The sequence below is a fragment of the Haliotis asinina genome, chromosome 14, assembly GCF_037392515.1.
Source record: "Haliotis asinina isolate JCU_RB_2024 chromosome 14, JCU_Hal_asi_v2, whole genome shotgun sequence".
NCBI classification, from domain to species: domain Eukaryota; kingdom Metazoa; phylum Mollusca; class Gastropoda; order Lepetellida; family Haliotidae; genus Haliotis; species Haliotis asinina.
The window spans coordinates 20,783,798-20,794,129 of NC_090293.1; the positions used below are offsets into that span (position 1 = coordinate 20,783,798).

General features: G+C 44.0%; 1 long non-coding RNA gene across 2 annotated transcripts; it reads left to right on the forward strand.

Moving 5' to 3' along the window:
• The first annotated feature begins 2,099 nt into the window (after positions 1-2,099).
• On the forward strand, positions 2,100-9,951 carry LOC137261781 (uncharacterized). 2 transcript variants are annotated; one of them, XR_010954872.1, is made up of 4 exons: positions 2,127-2,227; positions 6,177-6,305; positions 9,021-9,124; positions 9,667-9,951. It is a non-coding gene; the product is annotated as an uncharacterized lncRNA (long non-coding RNA). The 2 variants fall into 2 exon arrangements; XR_010954871.1 differs by lacking the exon at positions 6,177-6,305 and having other exon boundaries at positions 2,100-2,227.
• The last annotated feature ends 381 nt before the right edge of the window (positions 9,952-10,332 follow it).

Sequence of the window (10,332 nt, forward strand, 5' to 3'; positions counted from 1 at the left end):
AGTATTCCAGCTACATGGAATTATTGGGATACAGTGACATGTCAGAGGTGTAGACGTAGTTTAATGGTAGACATGTCTCAATCTCGCACTCTTCTACCTCCAAGGAGACCATTGTTGATGCCACCCAAAAGGGTGTTCTCATGGCTGTTGGCAACTGGTCCACAATCCTGTGCTCATGGCTGTTGGTAACTGGTCCACAATCCTGTTTTCAACTGGTTGATAATCCTATTCTCAACATTGTTGGCATCTGCTTTAATTCTTTTTGTCTTGCTAATGAGGACTAACCAAGCAGTTTGTTTTGTAACTTGACTAATATGGCCGAGCTGGGGGTCGTCTGTTCCAAAACAATTTTAAGCAGAGCCTTGTATTCTGTCCGAATTGCTTAACGTTGAAGGCATTATTCTAAGTCACAGTACCTGATAAATTACCAAATCCTTGAATAAATACACCCTAAAATCCAAATTGCTAAGAGCTTTGAAAGTACCATAACTTTCATCCAAATTTACACTTGCACTGAAATCTGACTGCACAAGTGCAATCTCATATGGTGTCTAATGTTACCTAGTACCGTGTGAGAATTTCAACACGTACCCACTCACTTCATGCTTGATTGCAGTTTCTGAAAAGTTATATGACAAACAAGCAAAGACACAAATTTCTGATTTATTATGAAACTACTTCAAAATTTCAACCTTATTCTACTCAGTTTGATACATGATTACAAATTAGTTCAGCTACAACAATTATGCAGTCAGTTGTTCCAAGAAACAATAAATAGAATGTTTAATGTTTAAGGCATCACAAATATTGTGAAATGTATGGCACTTCATTTGGTATAAATATTTTTCAGTTCATGTACAGATCAATTGATGCATAGAGGAACAAACACTGATAAGATGTATCAGCATTACAGTAGGTAAGTCAGTATAGAATGTTGAGGTGAAAATTAAACGTACACCCTCGTATTTGGGAGTTCTGGATCATGGATGATGTTCCAACAAGTGGATATGCATACATTTCTCTCAAAAAGTGAACACTTTCACTAAAACTGATTGCTTACTTCTAATGACCCAAACATCACATACTGAATTTCATGTACACAATGCTGTTTTCATGATCAGTGTTTCTGTCATTAAAGTTTAGACTTCATGGACAACAATGAAAGATGAAGTTTTAATACAGCATGTGCACAGACAGTGTATGTCTCACTGTCTGTGCCAAGTCAAGTTCAAGGTTGAGTTTTAAAGGCATGGAAGCTGAAAGGATTTCATAACCATGAACAAAGTCAGTTCCATGAAATTTTAACACAATATGAGGTCAGAGGACAAGACCAAACAGGATCCATAAAGAGCATACAGAAGCAAAAATGAAAATTCAGAATCCAGGCATTATGCCTTCAAGAACTTATCAGATTCTGTAAGATCAACCTAATGTGTATCGTACTGAATGGCACTAAACTCTCTATTTCGTCATCATCATGAGAAAGTAAGTTAGGTGTTATATTTAGAGTCACACTTCCCGACATTTGATCACTGGTAAAACGACAGTGTGTACAATATTCTTCTCTGGGAACAGTACTAATTTGCCCTGGTCAGACGGGTAGACAAAGTACATACACTACACCACCGGATTATTTTTCTCCGGTATTTTGGAGGCCAGGTAGCTGACATTGTAAGCTGGGACTTTCTGCCACACTCTGAGGATACACATCATACCCGATATGAGACTCAGCACCACAGCGTCTACAGCGTACACTTTAATAAGAAAGTTTAATACCCAGCGTTTCTTATTTGCTGTAGTTCAGGAGTTTTGTCCTTTATTTCCAGATCAGCTTTGGGGAGCATGAAACAAGCATATCCGCCTTTGATTATTCATTGTATAATTTTATCTCGTCTTTTATATCTACCCTTCCTGTCTGCTAATGTAGTGTCAAGTGCTTTAAAATTGTAAATTCACATGCTAAAGTGCAGTTATTTACAATGGTAAAAATGCGGCACAATTTTGCGAAATCATCCTAAAACGTAGAATGACATCCTCCCCGTTCTCCCACTGCGGCTTAGAAAGTTTGCGGAGCGCGCTTGTCGTCGATAACGGCCTTGGCCTTGTTCTTAAAATGGCCGCCGGAAGTTGTTGTGGAATTCGTGTGGATGAGGATGGTGATTACCACTGTTTTGTACAGCACAGGGTACGTGTCATGACAGGGGAATCGACGTTTTGTATGCCTAAGGTATAGTATTACAATTGACTAATGATTTTAATTGATGAAAACGTTTAGGAGTGGGTCTTCAGCGATCAGGAGCTGGCTGGACGGTCAGCTGATAAGACACTGTTGTATGAATGGTTGTCGGAGAAAAATTATACCTTGAACCACGATATAAGAGCGCTGACTGGGACTGGAGGGGAATGGATAGGACTACTAAATTTTATAATGGCTGGCTGACACTCTCTCTCACTTATTCACTAATGCGTTTACTGTTTCCCCAGTCAGTGTTCATTCGAGGCCGCACCCTCCATTCACGCACTGAAAGTTCATAGCCGCACTTCAAACATACTGGCGGGGCGTGTTGGCGCACTCGAGACATTACACATAAATCTGAAATGCTTTTGTTTGTTTTCAAGTAAACTCCAAAACGTAGACATACCTCAACTGTAACAAAATGCACTACCTTTCCTCACTGACAAGAGAGTACCAAGAACTCTGCACATCACTTTCAATTGCAATCTGTTTCAAATGACTTCAAAATATGAGCGTGTTGTAAAACACGTGTATTTGTCAGTTTGGAGGATGGTTGTTGGGAGAACACAATGATGCAACATGGGGGTGTTCTGGTGAGTGTTGGTCAGTTTAGAGGAGGGGTGTTGGGGGAGCAGAATGATACAGCATGGGGGTGTTCTGGTGGGTGTTGGTCAGTTTGGAGAAGGGGTGATGGGAGAACAGAATGATACAGCATGGGGGTGTTCTGGTGGGGCTTGGTCAGTTTGGAGAAGGGGTGTTGGGAGAACAGAATGATACAGCATGGGGGTGTTCTGGTGGGTGTTGGTCAGTTTGGAGAAGGGGTGTTGGGAGAACAGAATGATACAGCATGGGGGTGTTCTGGTGGGTGTAGGTCAGTTTGGAGAAGGGGTGATGGGGAGGCAGAATGATACAAGGAGGGGATGTTCTGGTGGGTATTGGTCAGTTTGGAGGAGGGGTGTGGGAAGAGGAGAATGATACAAGGTGGGGGTGTTCTGGTGGGTATTGGTCAGTTTGGAGTTGGGTTATGGGGAGGCAGAATGATACAAGGTGGGGGTGTTCTGGTGGGTGTAGGTTAGTTTGGAGTTGGGTTATGGGGAGGCAGAATGATACAAGGAGGGGGTGTCCTGGTGGGTATTGGTCAGTATGCAGGGGGGGTGTGGGAAGAGGAGAATGATACAAGGTGGGGGTGTTCTGGTGGGTGTAGGTTAGTTTGGAGGTGGGTTATGGGGAGGCAGAATGATACAAGGAGGGGGTGTCCTGGTGGGTATTGGTCAGTTTGGAGGAGGGGTGTGGGAAGAGGAGAATGATACAAGGAGGGGGTGTCCTGGTGGGTATTGGTCAGTTTGGAGGAGGGGTGTGGGAAGAGGAGAATGATACAAGGTGGGGATGTTCTGGTGGGTATTGGTCAGTTTGGAGGTGGGGTGTGGGAAGAGGAGAATGATACAAGGTGGGGATGCACTGGTGGGTATTGGTCAGTTTGGAGGTGGGGTGTGGGAAGAGGAGAATGATACAAGGTGGGGATGTTCTGGTGGGTATTAGTCAGTTTGGAGGAGGGGTGTGGGAAGAGGAGAATGATACAAGGTGGGGATGTTCTGGTGGGTATTGGTCAGTTTGGAGGAGGGGTGTAGGAAGAGGAGAATGATACAAGGTGGGGATGTTCTGGTGGGTATTAGTCAGTTTGGAGGAGGGGTGTGGGAAGAGGAGAATGATACAAGGTGGGGATGTTCTGGTGGGTATTGGTCAGTTTGGAGGAGGGGTGTGGGAAGAGGAGAATGATACAAGGTGGAGATGTTCTGGTGGGGCTTGGTCAGTTTGGAGGTGGGTTATGGGGAGGGGGAATGATACAAGGTGGGGATGCACTGGTGGGTATTGGTCAGTTTGGAGGAGGGGTGTGGGAAGAGGAGAATGATACAAGGTGGGGATGTTCTGGTGGGTATTGGTCAGTTTGGAGAAGGGGTGTGGGAAGAGGAGAATGATACAAGGTGGGGGTGTTCTGGTGGGTATTGGTCAGTTTGGAGGTGGGGTGTGGGAAGAGGAGAATGATACAAGGTGGGGATACACTGGTGGGTGTTAGTCAGTTTGGACGTGGGTTGTGGGAAGAGGAGAATGATACAAGGTGGGGGTGTTCTGGTGGGTATTGGTCAGTTTGGAGGTGGGGTGTGGGAAGAGGAGAATGATACAAGGTGGGGATGCACTGGTGGGTGTTAGTCAGTTTGGACGTGGGGTGTGGGAAGAGGAGAATGATACAAGGTGGGGGTGTTCTGGTGGGTATTGGTCAGTTTGGAGAAGGGGTGTGGGAAGAGGAGAATGATACAAGGTGGGGGTGTTCTGGTGGGTGTAGGTCAGTTTGCAGTTGGGTTATGGGGAGGGAGAATGATACAAGGTGGGGATGTTCTGGTGGGTATTGGTCAGTTTGGAGGTGGGTTATGGGGAGGGAGAATGATACAAGGTGGGGGTGTTCTGGTGGGGCTTGGTCAGTTTGGAGGTGGGTTATGGGGAGGGAGAATGATACAAGGTGGGGATGTTCTGGTGGGTATTGGTCAGTTTGGAGGAGGGGTGTGGGAAGAGGAGAATGATACAGGGTAGGGATGTTCTTGTTGGTGGGTATTGGTCAGTTTGGAGGTGGGTTGTGAGAAGAGGAGAATGATGCAAGATGGGGGTGTTCTGGTGGGTATTGGTCAGTTTGGATTTGGGTTATGGGGAGGGAGAATGATACAAGGTGGGGATGTTCTGGTGGGTATTGGTCAGTTTGGAGGAGGGGTGTGGGAAGAGGATAATGATACAAGGTGGGGGGTGTTCTGGTGGGTGTAGGTCAGTTTGGATTTGGGTTATGGGGAGGGAGAATGATACAAGGTGGGGATGTTCTGGTGGGTATTGGTCAGTTTGGAGGAGGGGTGTGGGAAGAGGAGAATGATACAGGGTAGGGATGTTCTTGTTGGTGGGTATTGGTCAGTTTGGAGGTGGGTTGTGAAGTTAATAGGTCTCGTTTATTTATAGGTTGATGTAAATGCTGAAGACTGGAATACGTAAAGAGTGATACAGTTGATGTTTGTTTCAGATCTTGGTACAGATTTGTGTTGGACACCTTCCACGCTTCTATCAGAGATGCCAACCACACTGATTTTGGAGCAGTTACTCCGATTTTCAAACACAAAATCTACTGTCTAATTTGTCTCTAAATAAACTCCCATTTTTTTAAAATACAAATATGTTTATAAATTTAGAATGTTTGAAAGAATTTTAGTAATCTAATTTAAGTAAACTTATCCTCAGTATTTTTCGTTACACTCCACTACTGAGTCTAACAAAACCTTATGGGAGGTCGCTTCAGGTAACCTATAAGATTGACCAATCAGAACACAGCTTACCAAATCGCGAAAAGGGACATTCGCATATACCTTTTGAGCTTTTTATCTCGAAAATGTTCTTACCCGAATGATTCCGAATGCTATGTAGCATACGATCACTTCCGGGTGATGCACACGCTGTATGTACAACCATGACAACGGTGAGTAAACAGTCGCTGAAAATAGTGTTTTTGGCGATATTCAAGGATGTCATCTTGCGGAAATATTAGCTAATGGTAACCATGTCAACAGAAACCCCAAAGCGTATATACTGCAGGTCAAATAACTGTGTCATATACAGATTTTTGTTTGTGGAGAGATCTGTGTGGGTGACCTGAATATTTTGAAAGTCCCTCCGATCCCTAAATCGTAGCTGTTGTCTGATTTGTTAAATCTTTTTAACCGTCTCACGTTTGATTGGACGGTCATTCGTCGCTGAAAGGTTACCTGACGCGGCCTTCTATTAGGTTTTGTTAGACTCTGTGGTGGAGTGTAACGAAATACACTGAGACTAAGTTTACTTAGACTAGTATTATCTGGTTAAGAATGCCCAGAAGTTTCATTTTTCCAGTAGACTAAATCTATTTTTGTAGGAGAGGCCCCCCCAGACACCCACCATCGAAAGGGTCCTGACCCCCCTCTCACGCTCACCCTCAACTCGCATCTTCGGGGCTCGAGAATTGCTTTGGGCAAGGCATGACTCCGCTTTCATTTGATTCAGGGTTGGCATCTCTGTTGTATTTCTGTATTCTCAGTCATAATAGGAGGTAGGGTTCACTGATCAGTATTGGACACCATCCACCTCTGTACTGTACACTGTTAGTTATAATGTAGGTCACTGGTCAGTGTTGGACACCAGCCACCCCTGTACTCTACACTGTTAGTTATAATGGGAGGTGGGGTTCACTGGTCAGTGTTGGACACCAGCCACCCCTGTACTGTACACAGTCATAATGGGAGGTAGGGGTCACTGGTCAGTGTTGGAAACCAGCCACCACTGTACTCTACACTGTTAGTTATAATGTAGGTCACTGGTCAGTGTTGGACACCAGCCACCCCTGTACTCTACACTGTTAGTCATAATGGGAGGTAGGGGTCACTGGTCAGTGTTGGACACCAGCCACCCCTGTACTCTACATTGTTAGTTATAATGGGAGGTAGGGTTCACTGGTCAGTGTTGGACACCAGTCACCCCTGTACTGTACACAGTCATAATTTGAAGGTAGTGGTCACTGGTCAGTGTTGGACACCAGCCAGCACTGTACTCTACACTGTTAGTTATAATGTAGGTCACTGATCAGTGTTGGACACCAGCCACCCCTGTACTCTACACTGTTAGTTATAATGTGAGGTAGGGTTCACTGGTCAGTGTTGGACACCAGTCACCCCTGTACTGTACACAGTCACAATTTGGAGGTAGTGGTCACTGGTCAGTGTTGGATACCAGCCACCCCTGTTCTGTACACTGTTTGTTATAATGGGAGGTAGGGGTAACTGATCAGTGTTGGACACCAGCCACCCCTGTACTCTACACTGTTACTTATAATGGGAGGTAGGGTTCACTGGTCAGTGTTGGACACCAGCCACCCCTGTACTGTACACAGTCATAAAAGGAGGTAGGGGTCACTGGTCAGTGTTGGAAACCAGCCACACCTGTACTCTACACTGTTAGTTATAATGGGAGGTAGGGTTCACTGGTCAGTGTTGGACACCAGTCACCCTTGTACTGTACACTGTTAGTTTTAATGGGAGGTAGGGGTCACTGGTCAGTGTTGGACACCAACCATCCCTGTTCTGTATACTGTCAGTTATGATGGTAGGTGGGGTTCACGGGTATCTCTGTGTCCACTGGCCTCTGTGTTTATCCCTGTAATGCTTTGTTGTCCATTTGTTCATTATTGTCTCCTTGTTAATTAGTCTTCTGTTGTCTATGTATCATTTGTTGTATATATATCACCTGTTGTCTCCCTGTACCATTCATGCTTGACATCGATACAGGAACCTTTATCGAAATGTCATACTCTAGAATGAAAAAGTTGTCACCCACATGTACTTGTTCTATCTGACTCCTGACTTCTAAAAATGCCACTCAAAGAAACATATGACATTGATTTAATCAACTGACTTGAAGAGCATGTATGTGATCAGTAGACAATGACATGCCAGTGAATACTACTATCTTCTTGTGACAAGTATCAAGGGTTGATGTTGACTAATTCTAAACCAGATCTTCATGGGTTCTGAATGTAATACGGTGTTGTGTGCGATAGAACAAAACTGACTGGCAAAACAAACTATACAAGGTTTCCAAGAGGTCATTATCATTGGCCCAGAGTACCTAGACACAAACGTGATCATGATGTTACAGAGGTGTTAACAACATCTTTACTCAATCTGAGCTAAAGATCACATGCTTAATACAGAAACATGTGTCAGACATGCGCCAGACATGCGCAAGTCCAGGTGTCAAACATGGGCAAGTTCAAGTGTCAGACATGGGCAAGTTCAGGTGTCAAACATGGGCAAGTTAAAGTGTCAGACATGGGCAAGTTCAAGTGTCAGACATGGGCAAGTTCAAGTGTCAGACATGGGCAAGTTCAGGTGTCAAACATGGGCAAGTTCAAGTGTCAGACATGGGCAAGTTCAAGTGTCAGACATGGGCAAGTTCAGGTGTCAAACATGGGCAAGTTCAAGTGTCAGACATGGGCAAGTTCAGGTGTCAGACATGGGCAAGTTCAAGTGTCAGACATGGGCAAGTTCAAGTGTCAGACATGGGCAAGTTCAGGTGTCAAACATGGGCAAGTTCAAGTGTCAGACATGGGCAAGTTCAAGTGTCAGACATGGGCAAGTTCAAGTGTCAGACATGGGCAAGTTCAGGTGTCAAACATGGGCAAGTTCAAGTGTCAGACATGGGCAAGTTCAAGTGTGAGACATGGGCAAGTTCAGGTGTCAAACATGGGCAATTTAAAGTGTCAGAATTCAGGTGTCAGACATGGGCAAGTTCAGGTCATCCGAAGTCAGGTGTCAGACATGCAGTGACATGCACTGAAAGTTCACAGTTTTCAGTCAGATTGAGAATAAGGAGATACAGAGTTACACCAAATAGATGTTCACTACCATTATTTCAGTATCCTGCATCAATATAGACACACAGCCTCCTAGCCATTCGTCCTGGACGGCTTGTGCATGTTGCTGCCCATTCTGTGGTGGGTTAGGGCGTTACCGCACACGTCTTCCGAGTGCAACCCACAAGTTCTCAATCTGATACCCATCTATGTTGGCGTGACATGTTTCAGTGTGTAATATACTTTCAAAAATGTTTCTAAAAATTTCAGAAATGGTAAACTTTTGGTATACTTTCTTTTGTCTGTCAGTTTAGAGTTAGGTCCAGACTGAAGAATGTTTGAATGTAACAATATTATGATTCTGTTTGCCAGTGAGACTGAAGGAAGCTGGGAAGAAGGACTGAAGAGCAGGCCATCTTCAGCCAGAACTCTGTCGCCTGCTTCTACAAGAAATGGCATAGTGGAAAGTGGTATTGGTTGGTAACCACCAGTTGGTTGCAGATTTCTCAAGAAGAAATTTGTACCTTTGAATGTGTTCATAAAACAATTCACATGTGAGAATTTATGGAGAGACAGCAGTCCTCAATTATCTGTCTGATCCCTTGTTTCTGCATTCAAGAAGAACAAGTTTGAAAATATGGCATGATGTTTTTAGAACAGCCCTTTTTGGTATGTTTGCCTGACGTGTATTGCTGTAACATGTATCTTGAAGACAGCATGAAGACAATAGATGATTCAAGAGTACCTACCATTTCTATGCAGTAATGCATTAGATGCTTCAAAATGTAAAGTTAATGTCTTCAGCAGATATACTATTTGTGTTGGAAGTATTTTCCCTCTGTCGGCTGATGACTTACTAAGAAAGAATGTGAAATTCAGTAAGACATGTGAAAGTTAGAAGTAGGACATAACTATATTCTTGTCTAAGATGACCTTGCTCACTCACTCACTCACTCTCTCGCTCACTCACTCACTCACTCACTCACTCACTCACTCACTCACTCACTCACTGTTTCAGATTCAGGACTTCCAGCCCCAGTCTATCCGAAACTGTGACACCCGTCATACACTCTGCCACCCCACAGTTGTGCCTGCAAAGACAACTCTTGAGAGGAAGCTTGGCACAATGAAGATACAATGCTTACTTGGATAAATCGGAACAGATATGCTTGGGACTATCAACCATTCCTGCTTTAATGCGTTTATGAGTTGTACTATTTATTCAAGAAAAATAAGTACAGTTCTTGTTTATAAATTGGTGTCAATTTGCAAAAATAAAACAGTCAAACCCTGTTTAAACAAATGTTTTGGTTATGTTTGAAAAGGGTTCTGGTAGCAAGCAATACAGCCATTTCAATCTATATTATATATCTGTTAGATGTATTTCATTGCTAACATGAGCAGTGGGGTAGCCTAGTGGTTAAAGCGTTCACTCTCTCACCGAATGCACGGGTTCGATTCCCCACGTTGGTACCATGTGTGAAGCCCATTTCTGGTGTCCCAACCCGTGATATTGCTGGAATATTGCCTAAAGTGGCATAAAACGTGATGCACTCACTCACACCTTGCTAACAAGGCTGTTAATTGCATTTCCTTACTGCCAAAAGGTACTGCGTGGTGAATGTGTTCACATATGTCACATGAAACAAATGCCAAGAAACAGCAGTGAACACAATAATCAGTA